The sequence below is a fragment of the Grus americana genome, chromosome 3 (assembly GCF_028858705.1).
Source record: "Grus americana isolate bGruAme1 chromosome 3, bGruAme1.mat, whole genome shotgun sequence".
NCBI lineage: Eukaryota > Metazoa > Chordata > Aves > Gruiformes > Gruidae > Grus > Grus americana.
The window spans coordinates 111335784-111354907 of NC_072854.1; the positions used below are offsets into that span (position 1 = coordinate 111335784).

General features: G+C 41.1%; 1 long non-coding RNA gene across 1 annotated transcript in view; it reads right to left on the reverse strand.

The window, feature by feature from the left end:
• Nucleotides 1-19124, reverse strand: part of LOC129205213 (uncharacterized) — a 126028-nt gene that overhangs the window by 89740 nt on the left and 17164 nt on the right. The window contains exon 2 of the long non-coding RNA XR_008576654.1: nt 17900-18007. This is a non-coding gene — a long non-coding RNA (uncharacterized LOC129205213). The remainder of the gene's footprint in view (nt 1-17899; nt 18008-19124) is intronic.

Here is a 19124-nt window from a genome sequence, read left to right on the forward strand (position 1 = left end):
TCCTCCTGTTTGCAGTTTGCTGTGTTTTGGTTATACTACGTTACAAGGAAGGAGGGTTACGCGCTGATATCTGAAACAAAATGTACTGCTGTACCTGGTCTGTGTAGGAAAGAGAGTAGCATTCAAGCAAAATTGCACCAAATTTGCTTCCTTGCTAATTCCCTTCTCTGCCCCAACAGTAGCCATAAAAATTCTGTCTGAAGAAAACATAATTCGTAGGTCAGATTGAAAAATCCCAAGCTTTAAACTCTCAGAAGATGCCCCAATCTTATCCAGGCATCTGGTGTTCAGAGGAGAAGCCAAGGGGAATTTGTTCCCTGTTCCTTCTGGTGGGTAACCTGACTGTCACCTGAAGCTGTTAATAGCCCTGAGGTTCCTTGGCTAACTATTTCTTGCCTACTATAATCAGGATAAACAACTTCTGAAAAATGAGGTTCCTTTTTGTTTTAACTCAAATGGGCATGGAAAAATCTTTTAATTGGCCCCGCCAACCCCACTGTGCTGCCAGAAAGCCCTATCATCACTCTGCTCCTGGGGCTTAGCGCATCCCCAATAAGACGAGTATCTCCAAAGTACATCCCTTGGTTTGGATGCCTAGGGAACAAGATAGGTCTCACATTGGCCAAAGATCCAGACTTTAGAATCGACTTCCCAATGGCCTCAAGTGAGTCATTTTAAGGGCATTCTTAGACTCCTCCTCTACTTCAGCTTCCTTTTTCAAATCTCATATAGCATTAGTTTGGATCTGACACTTTTGGAAAGCAGGAACCATACTGCTTCTGGCTCAATTCCTTGCAGTAAAAACAGAGGTGAGATTTGACAGAGGGTATTCTATTTATCCTGGCAATAACCAGAAACTGTTCAATGACTAAAATATTGGAACTGGCAAAATGAGGCAGCCAGAATAAGGACTCAAGAAGGGCACATTCAAGCAAGGAAAGCCTGAGCCTGAAAGGAAAGCCTGCAAAGGTGGAAAGGTATGCAGAAAATCTCTGCCAGCTCCTGCTGGCTGAGAGCTCAGGAGCCAGAGGAACACTGCAGTTTCAAACTGCACCAAGCTTAACTTGGTAGAGCCAGAGGTTCAGATGCTGATTGAACCTGTAGCTCACAATTAAATGAAGAGTAGCACCAGCAAACTCACCAGTGCAAAGGAGCACCAGAAAGCACTGTTTACCTTATAAAATGGAGCTATCACCAGTTTATGGGGGTTGTTAGAACTGTTTTGCTTTTCGCAAAATCCTATGTGCAAACATGCAATCTCACCACTTGATGAGAGGCTTTTTCCCTTCCAAGAGAAAAAAATATTGGCATACAGTGAGATATATATGTGTGTGTTGTGATATCTCACACGAGACTAGGCTAGAGCAATTATTTCAACCTGCTGCTATAGACTTAAACTTATCAAAGATTTTGCACTGCAAGCAGCCAGAACATCTCAGAAAGTCAACAATTTTAAGACAAATTGCGGCTCCTATATTCCACTCTATATTCAAACCATAGCCTACATAATTTTCACTGTTAAACAGTCTGGCTAGCAAGAGCCCTCTGATCTTGTCAGTATGATTTATATTTATTTTTTAAAAACAAATGTTCTATGACTAAATTCTCTCTCCTAAAATAGCATGATGATGAAATCTGTGACTTAATTCCTCTGTAGTTATAGCTCTGACTACAGTCTAGAGTTCAAAAGATTCTTTGTCAACTATCACAGGATCTACTCAGCATAGATCTTTTGCTGCCAAAGATTTCATGTGAAGTTGAATTTTAAGTACTAGAAGTAGATTAGCTTGGCAAATGGAAATACTATTAGGCATTCAACAACTGTTCACACACAGTCTGAAACAGAAAAATTGAGCTGATGAAACCGACAGCTTGACAGAGAGGGAGAAAGAGCATGAACACATCATCATTGTCAATTTTTTTCCAGAGAGCACTCTAAGACAGCAAACAAAGAAAATACATCACCCACCAGCTAATAATCTAGAAAGCAGGTTGCGTTTAGATTTGGTTCAAAACCAGTGCAGGCTAACAACGCACTGCCTCTGTGCAACAAGAGATTACTCCGGGTCTGATCCAGAGTATGGCAGAGGTCCATGCTCACAGCAGCTCTCAGTGGTTTTTCCCTCATGCAGTATTGAGCTCTCCTTTTTCTCAAGGCTTCAGACCTTAACTGAAAAGTTAGAATGCTGTAAAGAGATTTTTTTAGTTGCCTACAATTCATAAAATACGTTGCATAAAACATTCATGTTCAAATCACTGAGACAGTGATGGATTTTATGGGTCTAGTGTTCAAACTCAGAAGCCCTTTTTGTAGGCATCCGAATTGCATTTGTATTTATGTGGTTATAATATGATCATTAAAAGACCCGTGTGTATCTCCATCCAAATGTAGATTCAAATCAACAAGGAGTATAACATCAACGTGCAGCTCCTCATCCATATTTTGGTCTACAGGTAGATCCTCTCTGATGGCACTCAGCTCCCCCTAACGAAGAAGCCAAAATGTATAAATCATACCACTAATACCAGAAAGACTTCTATAACCAAAGAAACAGTAGCACTTAAAAGTGCAACATCCCATCACAAATACAAAATGCATTATCATCGAATATTTTTGGATGCATGCAAACTTGGCAGATTTATTTTCAGCTGAAAACCACCCCTCAAAAATTTTGAAGAAGACAAAACATTTTGACAGTTTAAAAAAACCAAAACCCAAACTTTTCTATTTTGTCTTTAAGCAACCTTTTGCTACAATACTTGGGGAATTTTTACTAATGCAGCACACTTTTTTTTCTTCTCAAACCCAAAATATTTTGCAACAAGTTTGGTATTTTCTGGTGGGGAAAAGGACATCTCTAACCAAAAAGTATCAAAGTCCTTCTGGTTTTGTGAGCCTATATGATTTCTGATATAGGCTCCAAATTTTTGGTTCAATTGAAATAATTAACAGTAACAGCTTTATTTGCAGATGAGAAATGTGATTGATGAGGCCCATCTACTTTATTCAGCTTCACAGGCAAAAACACTAGGTTGAACATTAGAACTGGTCTCTACTTAGCCCTGGAACCAAAGTTGAACCAAAGTTAAACCATGCTTAAAAGAAAGAAGGCAGGCCCATATATACAGACCAGAAGGGGAAGGTTATGGAGCAGGGATGAGAAAAGGCTGGTTGCCAAAGTTGGTACATGGAAGGAGAGAAACAGAGAAGAGCAAGGAGCATTATATGGCTGTAAAAGGTCATGCCAAAGAAGGTCAGGCACACCCCCAACATGAAGAACATGTCAAAGGCTCTACAGAAGTCCTGTAGTGATGTAGTCACAGTACAGGGTGAGGAAATGATGTCTTAAAGAAAAGGAAAGATTTAAGCCATGGAGAGCCCACACAGCATCTTCTGCAATATTTACAAAGAATTAAGTAGTTATTTTTAGCTTGTAAGAGAATTAAATATCAGTGTAAAATGGAACTTAATGAAGCTCTGTCCCTAATAGAAATAAAGTATCAGTTTAACTCTCTGATTTTAGGTATATATTTCAGAAGATATAAATAACACCTGAAAAATCAATTTCTCCCCATTGACTAAGACAGAAGCCTAGCTTATCTAGCCTTCATATAAATGTCTGCAGTGTCAGCTGAACCCTACCCATTCAGTCTGAAAGGAAATTGAGAGTGTAAGGAATAGAACCACCTACTTTGAATAGCTTCAAGTTTCCTTTTTAAAAAAAGACAGAATCATGTTTCTCTAGTAACTTTTTGATTTCATGTGTTCTTCAGCAAAGGGTCCTTCAAAATGGAAATTGCTCCATACTGTCTATATGCAAATGTCTATTTGTTTGATTAAAGAAGTCTACAAGTCACCACCATTTTACATGCAACTTTTAAACATGAGTTTATACTAGACAACTGTAAACAGATCAGAAATCAGTACAATGCAGATATGTTAATATCACCAGCTATTAATTTCTAAGTTAAGAAAGTTTAAATTCAAAATGCTTCCTCTGGTACTGTAGCAAAGTTTAGGCCTTTGTAGTAAGAGTTGTGGATCTTATTCTTACTCATAAATACTGTTTAATCCTAAAAATGAAATGGTTTTTTTGCCACAAAATGCACCTAAGCCAGTGACAGTCAATACTGCAAACCTTTGTTTCTGTGTAAAACAGATGATGCACTAGCACCAGTAATGCAAATTTCTTCATTCTGCATGGGCAACATGCAGCTTTCCTGTTCTCCAAAAACACATCTTGAAGGGGTATTAGCTTCTGTACCCAAATGTCTGGTCTCTACTCGGTTCGGCACTAGCATCATGACCTCATTTTATCTGTGAAGCTGATAATTGACTTCTCTTTACTGAAACCATGAACCTTGCTGCTACCCGTACTAGAGTTCCCTGGATTTAAACTACCAGCAGAGATGACGGCTGTTTCTTAATCCTACTAACAATTTTCTGAGCCATGCATTGCTCCTCCTTCCCCTTCATATTTGAGATATAGCTAACATTGTACGTTTGGGATATATCTAACATTGTCTTAGAACCATGAAGAGTGCAATAGTAACATTAGCAGGAGAGGTGTGATTAAGTAAAGAGACGCCTCTGCCTCTACATGTTCATTTTCAGAATGGTTTAATTGAATTTCCTGACATGAAGAGAGCTATTTCTGGTCATCTAATTCAGTGACTGTTGCCTTGGAAAACAGTCTGCAATAGGATACCATAGTCATTTCTAACACCACAGACGTGGAGCGATATTAGAAGGGTAAAAGGGAAGAGCAGGCCTGTGTAATTTTCCCTCTTGCAGAGATATGTGCTGCAGCACAAATGGGTCATCACAAACATAAAAATTTCCAGAGAAACCAGACATGTAAAAACAACAGAGATCTCATGCCCCAGTGAGGTGTGCACTGCAAAACTCTTAACGTGACAGTAATATACATATTTTTCAATCATGCTACAAATTCTCTGTCACAGGCCTATTGCCATGGCGTGAGATGTTCCAGGGACGCCAACAGATTTGGTTCTGCATTTCTAAAACTCCCTCGCTTGCCTACTCCTGCTTACATTTTTTACTTTTCTATGTGAAAAATGTGTGTTCATTTATGTTTCTTAAACTAACTCTCACCAGTGAAATAACTCTTGCCTAGTGAAAAGAGAATAAACAAACTAAAATAACGTCTCCAAAAACACTGGCCACTAAAGTACTGTGCAGTAAAAATAAGGCAGATATTTCAAAACACACTCTCAGTACACAGCCCTTCAGGCAAGATTCATTTTCTCAGCAGCTCTCCTTTAAAAAAAAAATAAAATAAAAATTCTAGCACCATTGCCAGAAGGTCAACAAATTCAGGCTATTTGAATTAGTGGGAGGGTAATAATGCATTGCAAGGGAAAGACGCCTTCCACAAGAACTTCCCAACAGCAGCAATGGCTGGTTTATGGTGATACAAGGTACCTTGTTCGCCTGTGAACCTTAGATGAGCCAGTGTTTTGCAGAGTAAAGCAGCACAGCACAACTACACCAGTACAAACACACCTTCGGGAAACTGAAGCTAGCAAAATGAGAGCCTAGGCTCAGGTGACGTGACATCCAGTCAAGAGATCAAAGGACAGAAGAATTAGCTTTCCAGATCCTTCACTCTAACTACCACTCTCAACACCCACCAGCACGTCTCCTTCAAGCCGTGTGTCAACAAACTCAGGGCTTGAGTAAGTGGCTTCTCAGCGGGCTTTGGTCCTGACTTCCTCCAGCATTCAGATTCAGGGGGGAAGGAATCTCTACAGCAGAAATTTCAAGAAGAGCTAAGATTGCTTTGCTGTACAAAAATGTTTGTGCTGTCTTTTAAATAAGTTCTGGAGAAGCTCTCATGCTTACTTTGAAAAGTTATGTTCCTTGTCCACATCTGAAATTATATATTTCCATACCAAAAAAATTCCGTAATAAGCTTTAAAGGTAATAAAATGTACACAAAAGTGATCACATAAGGGAACAAACAGCTTCCTCTGGAGTACCATAGTAAGAAATCAAACACTTCTTATTTTGCTCTATAAACACCTGCTTTGGAACCATGTGTACATCAGCCAAACAATCAAAAACCTTTTCCACTATCCCAGACATCAGCTGGGATGTCGTGGTTTAACTCGGCTGGCAGCTAAAAAAACCACACAGCTGTTTGCTCACTCCCCCCTCTCCCAGTGGATGGGGAAGGGGGGGAAAAAAAAAAAGTAAAACTCATGGGTTGAGATAGTTTAATAGGACAGAAAAGGAAGATAATAAAATTGTTATTATTAATAATAGTAAGAAGAAAAACATACAAAGCAAGCGATGCACAGCACAATTGCTCACCACCCAGTGCCGATGCTCAGCTAGTTCCTGAGCTACCCCACCTCCTGGCCAACTCCCCAGCTCTATAGAGCATGACATCATATGGTATGGAGCAGCCTTCTGGCCAGTTTGGGTCTGCTGTCCTGGCTGTGTCCCCTCCCACCTTCTTGAGTGCCCCCCGCCTTCTCCTTGGCAGGGCAGTATGAGAAGCTGACAAGTCCTTGACTGCTTGGCAACAACTAAAAACATCAGTGTGTTATCAATATTATTCTCATCCTAAATCGAAAACACAGCACTACACCAGCTGCTAGGAAGAAAATGAACTCTATCTCTGGCCGAAACAAGGACATGGGAGTAGATGCAGAAGGGTGCTAAGTCAATGGAATGCAAAAGCACCCAACACCTCACAGCTGAACCATGGTGTGTTGTGGGGTCTGACCTGAAGCCATAAAAACCTGCCTGTGATTTAGATTTTTGCATAGGCAGACACACAATCCCACCATGAATAATAGATATCTCTGTCTTGCTTCTAAGACTAAGCTCACGCTTTTCATGTATAAAAAATAACTGTGTTTCAGCACTGGCTGTTCCGGTGACCTCCATGAGACTTTTAATCAAATCTTGCATATAGCCGGGGCTTCAGAGGTTATTTGATTTCTTCTCAGGAAAGAGACAGACAGCTCTTGTTTCAATTAATATTTCAATCTCACAGAACACTGCATAATCAAAAAACGTAAGAGGCCCCTGCAATTTCAAAAAATTGAACTCAGTAATTAAAACAAAGATTAAAAATATCATGGAATCCTTATGTGGCCATAGCAGTACAAATACACCTCAAGATACCATAGCAACACTTCATTTTTTATTATTAAATAAATTAAGTATCGTGCAGGCTTATAAAGTGTCAGTCAAGGCAGGCATATTTTGGGCATCAATCCACACAGCATTCATTCCTCTGCTGCTCCTCTTTTCTTGAGCTTGTCATGTTGAAACACTAGAGGTCAGCCTCCCAAAGAAAAATAACCACTGCTCCGTTTTAAATCCACGAGGAATTATGGGACTTGGAATTTACTGCATTCAGAAGCAGCACTTGAGATACAGCGATCAGCAGAATGCCAAGCTCAAACCACACAAAACCATGCAAGGGTGTCAGGCCGGGGGAATGGTTTTGTTCTTAAGCCAATCTTCTTTGAATATTTGCCTGATGGGGATTGAACCAGCTAGACAAATATGAATTTTGCATTACATTCCACAGACACCTGTGTGAAGCCTAGAGAGCTGTCAAGCACAGAGATGGAATAAAACAAAGGGTTCTACTGTATTTTTCCCAGGGCAGAGAATTCAGATTCCCCTTTTTGGCCATCTTAGATTCAACAGGAATTTCCAAACAGGTAAGTGGGCTAGCAGCAAAAGAGTTTACTAAAGGTTACGAAATACTATCTGACCCATAAAGAGAAAAGCTTGGTTTCTCGCACGAAGAATAGAACAATGCTTTTGTTTCTTGGCTTGTTATAGCTAGTGCTGTTGCACTTCCCAAGGAGAAATCATGTATGGCCAACATGATCACTTTGTAGGTGAAACTGAACAGATCCAGGGACAAGGGGAGAGCAATGCATGTCATTTACCTCAACTTTAGCTTTTGACACTCTCCCCCCAAAACAGTCATCTTCAAGTTAGTACATTACGTTGGATGCATAGGCAACTACATGGATGGAAAATGGTAGGATGAGCAGGCTCAGAAGGCAGAGATTCATGGGTCATACTCTACTTGGAGGTAGCAAGCAGACTACTGTCGGGGTCTATTCTGGGACTTGTCCTCCTTCACATCTTCTTTTATGACCCAGAGGAGGCAAGCTACAGAGGCCACTCTCATCAAGCTTGCAAGTGATACCAAATTGGCGGTGGTGTCAGGGGGAGGAGCTGATACACTCAAGGGCAGGACTGCTGTTCAGGGGGACAGGCTGGAGGAATGGGCCAACTGTGAAATTCAACAAAGACCAATGCCAGGTCCTGCACCTGGCAAGGAGGAACCCCTCGCAATGACACAGCTTGCAGCTCTGTGGAAAAGGAACATTAGGTCTTGGTAGACATCAAATTGGATGTGGGTCAGCAGGGACAACTGAAGGCCAACAGCATCCTAGCCTGCATTACCAGCAGCACAGCTGGTGCATCAAGGGCAGTGATTATCAGCACTTGTTAAACCACATCTAGAATATGGCATCCAATGTTGGTGCCTCCAATACAATAAATTGGAAGTTCAGTGGAGGGTCACTGTGATGATTGGTGTCTGGAGCACTTGCCCTATGAGGAAAGGCTGAGGGAGCTGGGCTTGTTCAGCTTGGAGAAGAGATGGTTTTGGGAGAAGGAACAGAAGCCTGCCACTATATCTCTGACAGCGTTAAAGAGAACACAGAAGCAAGCCCTTCACAGCACTGTGGGAGGGTGGGGGGCAGTAGGCATAAATTGAAACAAGAATGGTTACATATGGACATGAGGAAAACTTTTTTTTATGCTGGGATGGTGAAACAGTGACAGAGGTTGCACAGGGATGTGCAGACATCATCACTAGATGTTTTTAGGGTCCAGCTGGATAAAGCCCTGAGTAGCCCAACTTCTCTGTCCAGCTGACCCTTCTTTAAGATAGAGTTTGGACTAAAGACCTCCAGAGGTCCCTTGCAACCTGAATGGCTTTGTGACTTTTCCTGAAAAGTCTGTAAAGGACATTGCCTTCTTTCATCGTAAAGCTTGGCCATGAAATTACATGGTTTCCCAACTCTATGGAGGGCTCAGTTCCAGTCCTTACTCTATCATTACTCTGTAATGTGATCACTCCTCTTATTACAGGTTGAAAGGCTTTACACAAAGGCAAAGCCTTATTAGATATTGCTGACCTGTGCTTCTCTTCCCAGGGAACAACCACGAGCACTTCACCTGAACATACAACAGCTGTTCAAGAGTCCACAGCAATGCTATACAAGGCATCAGGACAGGAGGTGAGACCAAGTAATGAAGCCATTAGAAAATGAAATATCAGCACAGTGTTAGGATGACTACCAGAACAGAGTTGCCAAGACTGAAAATGAGGCAGAACTCAAGGTGAGAAATCTCTATTTTGACAAAACCAGCCATTAAGGTCTCAGATAACCAAGCACAGGATTGCACCTGCCTTGTTGCACCTCACCCGAGAAGCAGCTCCCTGGCAAAGCAGCAGACATCTGCACAGCACAGGCGCAGAGGAATGGCAAGCCCTGCTGAACCCTGGGAGCCCCGCGGTGTCCTGCCACCTACTAACCAGGCTCGGTTTTGCTTATTTTGCTCAGTCCAGTGGAATCACTGCCTGAGGCATTTCCTTTGTTTCCTTATTTGCTCACTTTGCTGAATAGCTTTTTCATTTCCAGTCGTTTCACTCTCCCTCCTTCTCCCATCGTTTGCCTTTTCCATCACTGTTTTTACGCTCAATTAACTCTCCGTTCTCCATCCCTTCTCCCCACGCAGGCATCACTGCACTCCTTGCTCGGCCATAATCACCCCCAAATCTCTCTGTCACCTCCAGCTCTTCCAGAGCTAATGACCAGAACAGACCACATGATGATGGAGGTGACATCCCACCTCACCTGTGAGCTGGTGAGACGGGCAGCAGGTTTTCTGACAACAATGTGCTAGAACACGTATATCGTCTAGCTACCAGATAACCATCAGAACAGCTAAACATTAGTGACTGCTTCCTAGTTTAACGTCTAAGTTTTTAGTTTCATGACTCAATGAAAATAAAGGTGGAAGAAAAAGAGAGAAAAAGGACAAGACTAAATGGAACTATTTTCATATGCAACAAACTAAATTCAAATGTGAGAGAGAACAGATGAAGAATGAGTGAACGATATTTTATCCCCAAATGGAAATAAAAACAACATTGCAACTTCTATCCAAAAGTAATGAAATGCACTGTTACATTGCTATCCTCCAGATCTCAGTGGAAAACAAAAATCAGCATAAATCCACTGCAGACACAGTAGCCTACATCAGCTAAAGTACTGGATGTTTATTATAAGGAAACTCTATTTTTAGAAAGGCAGAAAATCTTTGGGGTTTGGGGTTTTTTTCCTTTTTTTTTTTTTTTTTAGTGTCGTCTTCCCTCATTTTACAAAAGGTTGTTACTTAAACTACGTATTTGGGATAAGAGCTATAAAAACACAGCTTCAGTGAGGCTGCAGTTCCTGAAATCCTCTGTGAACATGGGTCTTACCGATCCTGCCTGACACAAGGGACAAACAGCATAAATGTATCTCAGGCTTGGCAAGAAATTGCCTCGATAATCAGGTCTAGCACACACAGTGGGATCATCTAAGAAAGAAGACTAAGAAACAGCTGTGGAAGTAGATGGAAAAGGAGATGAAGACAGACAGGAAAGAGCTACAGAGGACACTTCCTCCCTCCCTGCATAATTTAGGCCGTGTATTTATGAAACATAGTGAACGTCTAATTATGTTAGCTAGTAATGAACACTTAATTGGAATTAGCCACAGTTTCAAGCTGGAGGGAACAATTATTTTCATTACTGCTAATTAATGTACAGGATGCTGTGTAAGATTATTTTTTTTCCCCCAATTTTAACAAAGTGACCTCACCCACTTCATTGCTTTCCTCTTTGGCAGGTTTCAGCTCTGCTGTCTCTGCTGCTCATCACAATCCCATTTATTCTTTTGCTTTCATTAGTCCTTTCAAATTTTCAAGCTGTGTAATTTCTATCCGTATCACAAATACAGCAAGGCATTAGAATATTTAGGCATTTTCTTAGTGTACGTTTGTAGTCCCACTAACTTCAATGGGTTTCTCAGAACTGGATTTCAAAGAATTTCATTTCAGCAGATATTTTCCTGAAAATGGTATTTTCAATGTTTGGGGGTTTTTTCCCCACTCTCGGGCATCTAAAAAAAAAATATCCTTTTTTTGGCTGAAACATTTTGATTTTCAAAGTTATGTTGGAAAAAATATCAATCTTTTTCACATATGAGAAAAGTGAAATGATCAGATGATGTTATTCTTATGGACAAAAAGTAGTTGAATATGGGGCTTTTCTTCCCAGAATTGGTTGTTGTATGGCACTCAGAACTACCATCATGAAGATCATTTCCTTCATTTTTCCACTATTTTTAGTTTCTTGTCTTCAAAATCAGTGGTAATCTGCCATCCTTACTGAATCAGTTATCAGCTCTTTCTTCTGCTGTCTGACAATCAAGAGCTGGGACTATGAAGTCAGGTTCAGCTTCACATCTTTGATATCTTCTTGGTAACATTTCAAAACAGTCTGCTATATGATCACCCAGCAATTACCTTCTTATTCCTCTTTGTCTTTGGGGTTGAGTAGGACTGTTTCTAATTCCTGGGAAAGTTGATACAAATTTGGCTACCACATAATTCCCAACAGCTGTATTATTATAGCAGAAAATTATAGTCTTTTACCAGACCTAGCACATTCTGAATACTCAGAATGCAGGCAGCACTACTCAGCACATCTCAGCTTGGCAATCCTTTCAAAAAACAAAATCTGCATTTAAAATGGCCCTTTCCTGATTTGTGGCATAATGATAGGCCAATGAGGGAAAGTTTGCACTCCTCTTGTGTTTCATCTAGATTGTATAAACAGAAAGATTACATTGTCCAGAGAGTATTTGTGAGACATATGACAGTTTCAGTGGATTTTAATAACTCACACACATGCTTGGTACCATTTCAAGGCAAAAGAAGCCCAGGATTTTTAAGCATATGTCATGGTCTTACATGTTACTCTGGTATTTAATTCCGTTAATGAAACAACAACAAAAAAAACCTGGGAAGGATATAAACTCTGATTTCTCAAGGCATAAACCAGACTCTACTAATGAGAGATTAGGATGACATCAAAGGGGAGGGCATTACCTTTCCTCAGATGTTCATCAGAAGCACCTGATACTGCCTATTATTGGTGGATACAGACACCAGAGCAAATGGACCTCGTGGTTAATCCAGTGCAATGATTCCCATATCTTCTGCTAGTGATTGCCATGTAGGATGAAAGAGGAATACTGATCTCTGTCCTCATATGCTGCAACTAAATTCAGGCATATTACGGTCTTTGAGAATCTTTGCAAAAAATCTCACTACAGTGAGCCCACGAAAACAATTATCATCTCTATAACTACTAAACAGGAACAGCCATCTGTGACGTAATCCTATGACAGTCTCTGCTACTCCATAAACTCCATGTAAGTGCCAGACCTGTTTTTCGGTCTGCAGCGTTAAATAGGTTTGTGCTTGCCACAGCTCAGGACAGTGAATCATTGAATATTGAGCTGTATGGATTGCATGGGTTACTATTTGGAGAAACCATCGTCAGAGAAAGCATTCTTCAGAGATGGTTCAGATCACTCAGTTCAAGTACAACTTACAGACCTTCCTAAGGAGCACGTTTGCTTTCATAGAGTAGGACCCTCCATTTTAGAGACATCCGTATTTCAGGACAAACAAAAAGCCCTTCCATGAAAACTAGTTCTGTGTTTTTCCCCACAGATTAAATGTAACCTTATGTGATAAACCCACAATAACCTACCGTAATGTTGGTTAATGCTAAACACAATTTTAATATTTTGTGTTTCTTTCCTACTGCATCGCCCTACTTTGGATTATGTTTGTTTGGAGCAGTTTTTCAAACCAGTTTCCCCACACTGCTGACAGCAATGAATAAAGCAGCTCCAAAGACACTCGAAAGAGGTATTTGAAATCCTTCATGGCAATATGCAGGTACACTAAAATAGCTCACAGCACTCAGGCTATTACCAGGAGGCACGTTTTAATACGACAGATGCATAGCAGCTCACAGTCTCCAAAAGCAGGGAAGGGAGAGAAGGAACACCAAGTTCTGTGAGTGCTTTGTGACATCCCCGATTTATGTAATCCACAAGTTAATGAGAAAAGGAATATACAGATTCCCCTGGTGAAGTCCCAAGCACCTAATACGTCCACTCTTCCTATAGCTTAAAACACTAGTCACTGAAGATGCCATTAGATTTCCCTGCAGCTTCTGAATAATTTTGTGATTTTGTCCTTGACAGGAGGTAAAGGAATAACACATATTGTGAGGGCCAAGCCTATTTCAAGGAAAGAGGCCTCTTCCGCAATTTTTTGCATGGTTAATTCAGAAACCAGAATCTGTGAATTAAGGTCAGCAAATCAAGTGGCATAAAAATAAAATTAAGTCATAAGCTGTGCTGCTATAATTCCTGAAGTGCAATGCAGCACACCTTGCCCTCAAAGCATACCAATATGTACAACACAACACAAGCAGAAATTAACTTTATACTCTGGCTATCTGTTTGAGTTACTATGCTGAAACACAATATACAAACACATGTATTTACCACCATATATTCACTGTGGTGACTACATGCTCTCTAGCAGAATATAGCAAGAAGTCCTGACACACAGCCTGGAAAACATTATATGTCCCATGTGAAAGCCTGTCATAAAGGTGTCTTCAGCTGCTAGAAGTGTGGAATGAAATAAATTTTGCAGCCCTAGACAGCAGAGCAGCTCCTCTGGAGCTTCTGAGCCCGGCACAAGCCTGGCCCCTAGCAGATGAACACCTTGGGTAACCTTGCTGTGGCAGTTTGAGATGCTGCGATCCACTCTTCCCCTCAGTGGGAAGGATGCTTTGGACAGGTGACCATGCTCAAGCAGCCACCACATGAGTCACAGCATATCAGCCTGCACTGGAGACAAAAAAGAGATTTGAAGAGAGGTAACAGATTTTTAACAACAGTAGCAGCTGAAAACACAGATGTATTTCAGCATCAGTCTGCTGCTCTGCGTGGGGGCAGCAGCTCTGACACAAGGCAATCCTCAGGGGGCCAGGAGAAACTTATACAGCTGCTGCCAGATGCACAACATCTGTAAAAGCCTTCGGAAGTCCTGGGCAGAACTTAGGACTATCTATGGCTCCCCTGACACAATGTCCTCCAAATTCATTAGACACTGCTGTGACTCAATTAGCAATTTAACTCCTAAAATTCAGGAGATCTTTCTACTTACAGCATGGCTATAAGGGGCAATAGATCTATTCCTTCTGACTCCAAACAATGAGAATGAAATTACCATTTATATTTACTTTTCCCCCTTTCCCCCTGTTTATTGCAGCATGGCCCGAGAATAAAGGAAAAAGCAGCAACTTTAAATCAGCATTGGAGGGTACATCAGATCATGCAGCTTCTGAGGAACACAGAATGACAGCCAGACAGCAAGGAGAATTCCCCGGCCTCTGTCACTCAGATCCTTTACATTGTTTTTACAGTTTTTCATGTTTATTTTCATATGTTCTAGAAATGCAGACCTCTGCAGTTGACACAAATCTTAATTATGGAAGAACATCTATTTTTGGAGGGACAACAACACAGCCTGGACCATTTACATGGTTCAGGCACTTAAAAGGAAACTGTACTCCTCAGGCATGTTAAGTAGCAGGGCTAGGTAAAAAAAAAAAAAAAAAAACCAACAAGTAGTGACAATTTTAAAAGATTCTGGGAAGTTGAAGTACTAGCAAGCAAAGGGAGGCTGTGGGAAACTCTTCTGATTTGGTACGCTCAAAATCTGGTTACAGGCCAAAAGGGATCATGCTATATATAGAGTTAAGATTCTATCATTAGTTTAATATCTTGCCAAACTAATTTAAAAATTACTAGTTATTATTAGTTCTTAGCACAACTGCAATAATATTAACACTTATAATCCACAATACTACAGAAAAGCATCATACAGTTAAAATTGTTACATACACAAAAAAATCTTCATAGTAATATCTATTATCTGCACCTTTTCTGTGGTATTTTATTCACCCTTCCAGTGTCCATCTGTTTGATGGCATCAGCTTTCCTTGAGCAGAGTGAGGGCAGAGCTGATGACAAGTCATCAGCATCCTGAGGGCTTCACCAGTAGGAGTTCAGTGTTGTGACAGTGCCACTTTCTTCTTCCTCCTCAGTCCTCAAATCCACTAAACGTCATTTTAATGTTTTCTTGACAGGGCCAGCTTATGTAATATTTGTTTCCTTTGGTTCCCAATTATTTATTGGTTGGTTTGTGGGGGGTTTTTTTGTTCTCCATTACCTTTACACTGGCTTTACCCAATGATAAGGCAGCTCTCCTGTAGTGACTGCTGACAGGGACCTCCAACATCACCTTGTCTTTTCACTCTGCTACACGATCTTTTATTTTTACAGATGGTTGCTTGCTATTACTATAAAATAAAGCTAAACTGAAGCCAAATGATGCCATGATCACCTGACTGCTGGACAATCACAGCTAAAATCAACCTGGTTGAGGCAAGCCCAGAGAGTGCCTTGCCCCGTCCTGTTGATACAAAGCCTGCAGCTTTGGCCTAGGAATGACAAAAATCCTGTTCACTGGCCTGTGACTGTTCCGATCAAGTCTGATCCGTTGAATGTAAAAAAAGCTTAGAGATAGCAGGTTCTTTTACAAGAAGTGCCAAAAAATATTACAGTCCAGGCTTTAATGAACTTTGGGGTATGTGGGCCTATCTGCTCTGTGGTAGCAGCTCCTGTTCTCAGTGGGTTATTAAGGTAATCCCACTTAAAGAGGAGCTCTCAGATAACTTATTGCAGGTCAAACTTCACTTTTAGCATCTACTTGGGGCAGCTGTAGACGAATGACATGTAACAGGGTGAAGGTTTGGATCCTGGCCACCTTTGAAATCCCAATTTCCACTCACACCCTGAAGGGAAGAAGAGTCTTCCTCTACTTTGCCACTTCATGCTGATAGGGGAAGCCACCAGCAATCCATAGGAGAAAGTACTTCTGCTTACTGCAATGTATAAGGGACTTCCCCAGGACCTGGAACAAGTTGCTCCTATCCAAAGGAATTAGGAACAGCTGGAGAACAGATCAGGATACCTGGCTCCAGCAGTCAGAAGATGTAGTCACTTCTGTTTATTGGTATGGCTTGACAGAGTACACCTTCACGTCCTAGGCTTGAACGCTTTTCTGAAGTGATCAGAACTCCCTCCTCACCTCCAGTAAGTATGAGGCTGGGATTTAAGCACTGTGAAGTGTGAACATTGTATTTTCACAGAGGACGTGGTTTGCTGTTGAACAAATGCCCCTTTCTGGCATCCCTGTACTATGTCTATATATCCCCATCTCTTTTAATTAGGCTGTAAAAGCTTGCTGAAAGCTTAGATCTAAGTGAATTGCACTTTCTAGGGGAAATCGGAGTTGAAAGATTTCCAGTTTCCAGTAGGAAGGCTGGAAGTTGAGCACCAGTGATGGGAGGGACTGTGATCCAAGTTCTCCCAGGTAATTCCGAGTCACACTCGGATTTTAAGTCTTCGTATTCCACGCCACCTTTTGCAGATAATTATAAGGCCCTCTTCAAATCACAACTTTTTTTTTTATATTGCTAACCCATAAAACACTATAAAGGAGAAATAAAAGACTGAATTTTTTAAAAGTGTTCAACACAAAGAACTAAGTACGTGGTTAATTTAATAATGTCCTTCTAAGTTCCCCTGATAATACATGACTGAAATCTAACCCAAAAAATATTACCCTTTATTAAGGAAATGTCCTTTGCCCTTCACCACAGGATTAGTCTAACTCGTCTGTCTCCTAAGGATCTTACACCTGTCTCGGATAAAGAGACCTTTTAACTTACCATGCAGTGTAAGATCTAAACCTCTTTCCTAGCAAATGACCTAAATAATTCTATTCTGTAAGTTATGAAAGCCTAACAGTCTCTCCTGATCTCATCTGCCCACAACTTTAAAGTATTTGAAACCTTAATAAACAAGCCTTCTCTGATTCCCACACATACGCTACGTTAACACCAGCACCTGAATGATCAGGTCTGCAGTGAGCTTCCACGGTCTGAGATGAGAAGGGAGGTGCGTACGCTGCATTTTCCTGCTCTTGCTGCAGCAGTGAAGATATCAGAGCAACATCCCTCACCTCTCATTCATACCCTGACTGCAAGACCATAAAAACAAGGACAACCTACATCACTTCCAACCAAAAAAACTAGGGACTTTTCTCTGTCACCTCCCTGGAAAGTCCAGCATCTCAAGATTTATTTCTTAGTTAAGATCTGTGTTATGTACTTCATTTTAAGAGCTTTTTTGGTTTGGTGGGTTTTTTTAAATGATCTTTACTGGATGATGGCCATTAGGATCCTAAAGTATATTCAAAGGTAAGGAGAGAAGACAATGAAATCAAAGTTTAAGTGTGTGTCAATAGAAGGCATTTTATTATTATTGAAACAACTGTTGTTGTTCTTTATGAGAACTTCTGGAAGTAGCATTCTCTGAGGATTTACAGAGAACAGCAAAACTAACCCAAATCTTGTTGCTTCAGGATAATCTAGCTCCCATTCAGTTACAAAGATTTGAGGACCAAGCCTGGGTTATCTCCTATCTCCTCAGGGAAGGTAACACACTGTAAGATTCTTTTGGAAGCATCAGTCTTCACTGCCAGAATGAACTGAAACCTCCTGCAGCAAAGGAGTCAGTGGCAGTGTGTGCCAACAGAGCCATTCCTCAGGCTTACCTCCTTCAGATGTATCATCTGCTCCCCATGAAGACAGAACATATCTCACACAATGACAGTTTATTGGCCTTTCACATCCTACAAGGTCAGCAAAGCCTTCTCCAGAACCTAGGGCAAAATCATATAGCTCAATTAAGGAAAAAGCCCAAAGGAATCCCAGAAGATACTAAATATATCTGTTTCCACTCATCTGTTGATAAATCGTAGTAATATTAAAGAGGCACAGCATACAGATATTTTATTTAAGCCATTATTAGAACCGAAAGTTGTAGCGATTCTTTTGTTTTCAAGGATTAGTAATTGCACTGCAGACCAAATTGCCATGCTGTCAGCTTCTGCAGCCTAAAAATTTGTATTGGAATGGTGATTTTCAGAGGCCAAAAAGTTAAATTTATTGCTAAATCAACAGAGTGCTGCTAAATTACAACAGCAAGGAATGCACCACCAAAACTCAATGAATCGGATTTGGCTTGAGTCACAGAGCTGACAGCCTCTGTCTCTCAAATTACCTTTCAGCAGAACAGCAAACAGGCAACGACAGAGCCCAGCAGTATCCCAGCTCTCCTGTGCCAGAAGGGAAGGAGCACTGAGAGGGAAATGAGGACGTGAAAACCTGTCAGGGCCAACCTTTCCAGAGGGCAACAAGAATAAAGCTCAGCCTCATGTGCTTAGCATCACAGATGTCTTTTCACTTGATAAATCAGAAATAGGTACTTGCTCCTGATCAGCATCTCCACTCTTGCATGACCACCACCTGGTTATCTCCTTCCTTATCTCAGAAGTAGACAAAGTCATACTGCTTCTTATGAAACACTGAAATCCTGCAGGATAAAGCATAAAATCTTATTTATTGTTACTGTCAGGGGGCTGCTCCCTAAGGTGATGGTGAGCCAAGAGCTGGCAGTGGTCACAACCAAGCTGGACAGTAAGCCCACCGGCAGAGTTCAGCACCACAGCATGAGAGCTTGGGGAGCAGAGTGGAGTGGTGATATTAATGTGTCCTATCAACAGTCCACTGACCATCAGGCAGATGTAAAGGACCAAGTCAGGTTCAAGGTCAGTTCAGGAAACCCAAACAATAATACAGGAACAAACCTAGGAACAGCTACACCTGCAGTGTAGTGCAAGGACTAGGTGCCTAAGACAGAGCTCAAATGAAGACCCTGGGCCCATGGGCAGAGGATGTGACCAGGGGTCCCAGATGAGGATGGGCAGAGCCATTAAG